This window comes from Globicephala melas, chromosome 1 (assembly GCF_963455315.2).
Source record: "Globicephala melas chromosome 1, mGloMel1.2, whole genome shotgun sequence".
NCBI classification, from domain to species: Eukaryota; Metazoa; Chordata; class Mammalia; order Artiodactyla; family Delphinidae; genus Globicephala; species Globicephala melas.
In genome coordinates, this window is record NC_083314.1 from 42,630,334 (window position 1) to 42,636,131 (window position 5,798).

At 46.4% G+C, this 5,798-nt stretch overlaps 1 pseudogene; it reads right to left on the reverse strand.

Annotated features, from left to right (window-relative positions):
• Window positions 1-2,247: 2,247 nt before the first annotated feature.
• Window positions 2,248-3,188, reverse strand: LOC115861693 (solute carrier family 52, riboflavin transporter, member 2 pseudogene; annotated as a pseudogene).
• Between the last annotated feature and the right edge of the window lie 2,610 nt (window positions 3,189-5,798).

A 5,798-nucleotide genomic window follows, 5' to 3' on the forward strand; every position in this document is an offset into this window, starting at 1 on the left:
AAACACTAGATTTCCATTATGTTCAGATCAAGTTAAAATTTGACCTCACAAATCTTGTTTATCTCACTGCTTTGTTATTCCTTTATCTCATTAATGAATTCTGTGTATTCATAGAGTATTACCCAAGAGGAGATGGAAACTGATGAGACATTTTAAGTAACAACCCCAAAGAGAGGAAAGCAAAGAAAAGGAAGAACAAATAGTAAAATCAGAGGAATAACCAGGGCAAAGATTCAGGATTCTTGCTTTCCATTTCAGCATAAATCACCAATTAGATTCTCTTGAAATTCTAATTTATTCTTTCCTCACTTTCCTCTTCCTTTTCCTAATCTTCTCTTCTCCTTCCTTTCTCATATACTTCCCTTTTCTTCTCTTTCAAACCTCTGCTTTTTTGGATAATGGTAATAATTATAGCTACCTATTATGGGCACTGCAATGTAAGTTTTTAAGGGCAGGACCCGGCTTCAAATCTAAGTCGTCCTGACTCCCTAACTCCATATCACGTTGCCTCCTATTGAAATCCAAAGGAAGAAACTAATGTTTGATTTTTTCCTGTTAAAGTGCAAATTGCAAAAATGCTTGTGATGTTTCCATGTCGTTTTGATTTGCATTCAAACAAAAGAAAACCAAACCCAAAGTAATCATATCTTCCAGGTTTTCCAATGTCAAATGGCATTGCAATATGTGAAACAAAGATTCAGAAATAATCTTCACAATCAGAATACAAATACAAGCTAGAGAAGCCAAATGCATCAGCTGTTGAAAACAAAGGACTGACCATAAGCCACAGAACATTTACATTCATGTTTCTAAATAGCTCTCATTCATTATACACTTAGATATAACTCTCATCATCAGCTGAATTTAAAATAGGAGAAATTTCCCACTTGTTAGGCTAGCAGTGTTGAATCAAAAAGCAATTTTTATTTTGTTTAAAAGATAAAGGTGCTTTAAGGCTTCCCTGTACAAATGTGGCAGAGATTCAGCATCAACAAATCCTCCCCACTATCTTGACAATGTTGGTTTCTTCAGTAAATTGCAAACAAATTAGCAACTTTTCTTGTTATGTTAATATTTTGGCAATGATGACTGTCATTCACTGTGGATCTAATCTTTCGAAAGTCTTTCCATCAAGATTTCTGGAGAAAATAAATTGTGTTAGTTATTACAAAGCTTAATTAGAGCTCAACTAATTGGCAATTCACAGCTAAAGCTTGATTACATATGCCATCTACTATTTTTGTCTAATAAGTGCTCTTTAAAAATAAGTTATGAACGTCAAATTCACATAACATAAAAAGAATCATTTTAAAGTGAACAATTTGGTGGCATTTAGCACAATCACAATGTTGTGAAACCACTACCTCTATCTAGTTCCAAAACATTTCCATCACTCCAGAGTAAAACCCCTATCCATTAAACAGTTTCTCCCCATTCCTTCCTCTCCCCAGCCTCTGTCAACCACCATTGTGTTCTATCTCTGGATTTAATTCTTCTGGATATTTCATATAAATGGAATCATACAACATGTGACCCTCTGTGTCTGATTTCTTTCACTCAGTGTTACGTATTCAAGGTTCATCCACACTATAGCATGTATCATATTTCACTCCTTTTTGTTTTCAGCTTTACTGAGGTATAATGGACAAATAAAATTGTAATATATTTAAAGGGTACAATGTGATGATTTCATATCCATATACATCGTGAAAGAAATCCCACAATCAAGTTAACATGTCCATCACCTCCATCACGTTATATATTTATCTTTTTTGTGTGTGCTTGTGAGAACACTTAAGATCTACTCTCTTAGCAAATTTCAAAATATACAGTACAGTCTAATCAACTATAGTCACCACGCTATACATTAGACCCACAGAACTTATTCACTTTATAACAAAGTTTGTACTCTTCACCGGTCTCTTCTCATTTCCCTCACCCCCCCCACCCCAACACCTGGCAACCATCATTCTACTCTGCTTCTTTTGATTTTTTCTTTTTTTTGAATAAAAATGCTTTATTGTACAAATCCCACACAGATCCCAGGCCGGGGGCCAAGTCCACATCCCCAGCTTGGCTTTGGCTTCAAGCCTGCTCTGTGGTCCCCAAATTCTCCTGTGGAGAGCGCAGGTGTCCTACAGCATGCTGTGTGTGGGGTGGGCCTCTCTGGGCTGTGGGCACTCAGGCACTGTGGCAGCCCCAATCTGAAGACAGGTGGGGTAGAGCAAAGTCCCCACCTGCCCAGGTTTAGAAGGCACATTGGGCCACATGGTTCTTCCTGCTGGGGAACGCGTGGTAGATGGTGAGAGGGAATATGACAACAGCGCTGAAAAGGGAAGCCCACATGGATGGCCAAGCCTACTGCCAGCAGTGACAGCTCCCCACTTCCCCATCCCCCCCATGCAGCAGGGCGCTGGCAGCCGCCTTCACGTATGAGAACATGCCCAGACACAGAATCTACACCACCACCACAAGGACCACCCCTGCAGAGGTGCCCACCAGGGGTGGGCAGGGGCTCAGGATTGCCAGCACCATCAGGCAGGCCCCAAAGAGCATGCCCAGCAGAGAGAGACTGCCCAGCCCTGCCAGGGACCTGCATATAACGTCCATGGTCAGGAAGCAAGTGAGGCGGCACTGCCCAGCACCACGACCAAGTGGTAGGACAGGTGTCTGTAGGGCGGGCAGAACCAGCTCTGCACAACAGGCAACCCATCCTTGGTCAGAGCGTTGGTGGTGGCCAGCAGGCCCAGCAGACAGGCACCACCACCGATGGGCTGCAGGGTCTGGGCTGGGGGTGATGCCTGCCACCTGGCCGGGTAGCTCCTGCCGCGCCAGGCCTCTTCCTCCACTCCTGGGTCTCCCATTTGCAGGCCAGGCCCTGGGCCCCTTGTGGGTACAGCTGGCGGTGACAGCAACAGCAGCAGGAGACCCTAGAAGGCGGCAGCAGGATGGGGGCCCCCTCGCCCTTGCCTGGGGCCGACTGCTGCCAGAGTCACCACGAGCAGCAGACCCAGGGTGTCCAGCGCCACAAGCACAGAGAGGTAGGAGGGGAGACTCCAACCCTCGGGGAGGTCTTTTACCACCCCCAGGCAGCCACCCGGATCCTGTGACAGCAGCCCATGAGCCGTGCCAAAGAGGGCTGCCAGCAGGTGGGTCAGCACCGGAAGGCCCAGCGGGGGTGCCGCCATTCAGCCCAAGGCTGGGACATCCAGGACAGGGCCAAGGTCACAGCCAGCTCCTCTGTCCTCACCTAGGGCCGAAGAAGATGCTTCAGGCTCTGCTGGGGACAGAAGACCCCGTCAAGCAACACCACATGGCAAGGCCGTCAGGCAGGGGGTCAGGAAGGCGCCACAGCCCCAGGGGAGGATGATGAAAGAGGGAGGTGGCCTTCGGGTCCGACCTCCCCACACCACCACCACACTCACCCTCACATCACGGAACAAAGACTCCGGGACAGGATCTGCTCTCAAGCGCCACGCAGAGCTCCGCGTCTTCTGTGAGACCCTTGACCGCCGGGCCGAGTGGGGCCTGGGGGCGTTGCCGCGGCGGGCACCGCCCCTCGCTGCGTCAGGCGGCGGCGCAGAGAGGTCCAGGGCACGCACGCACGCACCCACCCGCCCGCCCGGGTCCATGCTCCCTGTCAGAGGCCTGCACTCCCTGACCCGGCGGCGGGCCAGCCCGCCGAGCTTCGAGGGCGCTGCCTCTCGCCCAGGGTCGCGGCTCGGTCCCAGAGCCGGTGGGGGCGGAAAGCGCAGCTAAGCCGGTGTGAGGACTCCAACTTGCCGTCCTGGACTCAGGGAAGCCCTGGGCCGGCGTGCCCCCGGCATGGTCCAGCGCTCATGTGAGTTTGAGATATATATATATTTGTTTGTTTTTTTGTTTTTTTAAAAGATTCCACTTTTGAGTGATATCATGGCTTGTCAAAAATTAATTGAGCAGGTATCTGTGGGTTTATTTCTGGGGTCTCGTATTCTACTGTTCTGTTCCATCCATCTATGTATCTGGTTTTATGCTGATTGCACACTGTTTTGATTACTGGAGCTTTTTTTTGTCTTTTTTTTTTGGCGGTACGCGGGCCTCTTACTGCTGTGGCCTCTCCCGTTGCGGAGCACAGGTTCCGGACGCGCAGGCCCAGCGGCCATGGCTCACGGGCCCAGCTGCTCCGCGGCATGTGGGATCCTCCCGGACCGGGGCACAAACCCGCGTGCCCTGCATCGGCAGGCGGGACTCTCAACCACTGCGCCACCAGGGAAGCCCGATTACTAGAGCTTTGAAACATGGTTTGAAATCAGGCCCTGTGATGCCTCCAGCATTGTTCTTTTTCAAGATGGTTTTGTCCATTCGGGGTATTTTGTGGTTCCATACCAATTTAAGAACTGTTTTTTCTATTTCTGTGAAAAAAGCTATTGGAATTTTACTAAGGATTGAATTGAATCTGTAGATAACTTTGAGTAGTATGGACATTTTAACAGCATTAATTCTTCCTATCCATGAGCACTAAATATCTTTCCATTTATTTGTGTCTTGTTAAATTTCTTTCATCAGTGTTTTCTGGTTTTCAGTGTACAGATCTTTCGCTTCCTTGGTTAAATTTATTCCCAAGTATTTTATTTTATTTTTGATGCTATTGTAAATGAGGTTGTTTTCTGAATTTCCTTCCCATAGTTTGTTGTTAATATATAAAAAAATGCGACTGATTTTTGCATATTGATTTTCTATCCTACCACTTCACTGAATTTATTAGTTTCAAACAGTTTTTATTTTTTTTGGTGGAGACTTCACGGTTTTCCATATATGATATCATTCCATCTGCAAACAGGAACAATTTTACTTCTTCCTGTTTGCTTTGGACGCCTTTTAATTCTTTTTCCTGCCTAATTGCTCTTTTGGGCTCCTTGGACGATCCCAGGCAGCACCTAGATGCTAGCTAACCAGGTGCCAGAACTTCAGACAGCAGCTAGTGACACATGCAGTCAAATTTCTCCCAGAAAAAACTGGGAGGTGGGCGATTTTGTCTGCTTCCTCTGTGCTGAGCCTGGGGAGATAGCCATGGGGAGTGCCAGCACACCCATTTAAGAACTGCTCTGTGTGCTATAGATCTTGGGACTATAGCAAGCTCCATTGGCTCTCAGAGGTAAATGATTTGCGGGCCCTTGGGTGGCGGCCTTAAAAGTTGGAGTGCATATGAGTAGTCCAAATGCTTCAATTCTTAGGAAGAAGCTGGAATCACTCCTGATTGTAAGGGGCTGTGCTGGAGGTGGGGTTTATGGTGCAAGTGTGTTTTAGCCTGTCCCACCTGCTTCGATGTGGATACTTTTTCAGTCACCTGAAGTGTAGGAGTTACTCAACTAGTTTATGGATTTCTCTCAGAGGAAACTGCTCTGAGTGTAGCTACTCATTTGGTCCGTGGAAGGAGGGAAATGTCCTATGTCTCCATCTTCGTGATATCATTCCAGAATTATCCCTTCATTCCTTTTTATGACTAAATAATATTTTATTGCATGGTTCTACCAAGTTTTGTTTATTTATTCATTCATTGATGGACATTTGGGCTGATTCCACCTTTTGGCTATTGTGAATAGTGCTGCTCTAATAAGTGTTTTTAAAAATTGTTCCTATAAATGCTGTGTAGGCACATAGTTTTCAGAGTCAAATAGTTTCACAAGGCCTCTTATGAAAAGTAGCAGTTCCCTGAACAATCTTCCTTTACTGCTGAGTTTCTTTGCTCCCTAAAGGTTGGTGGGAATAGGAACTACTCAGAGCCATGTGTGATGTTTGGAAATTGTTCTGCTCCTTTT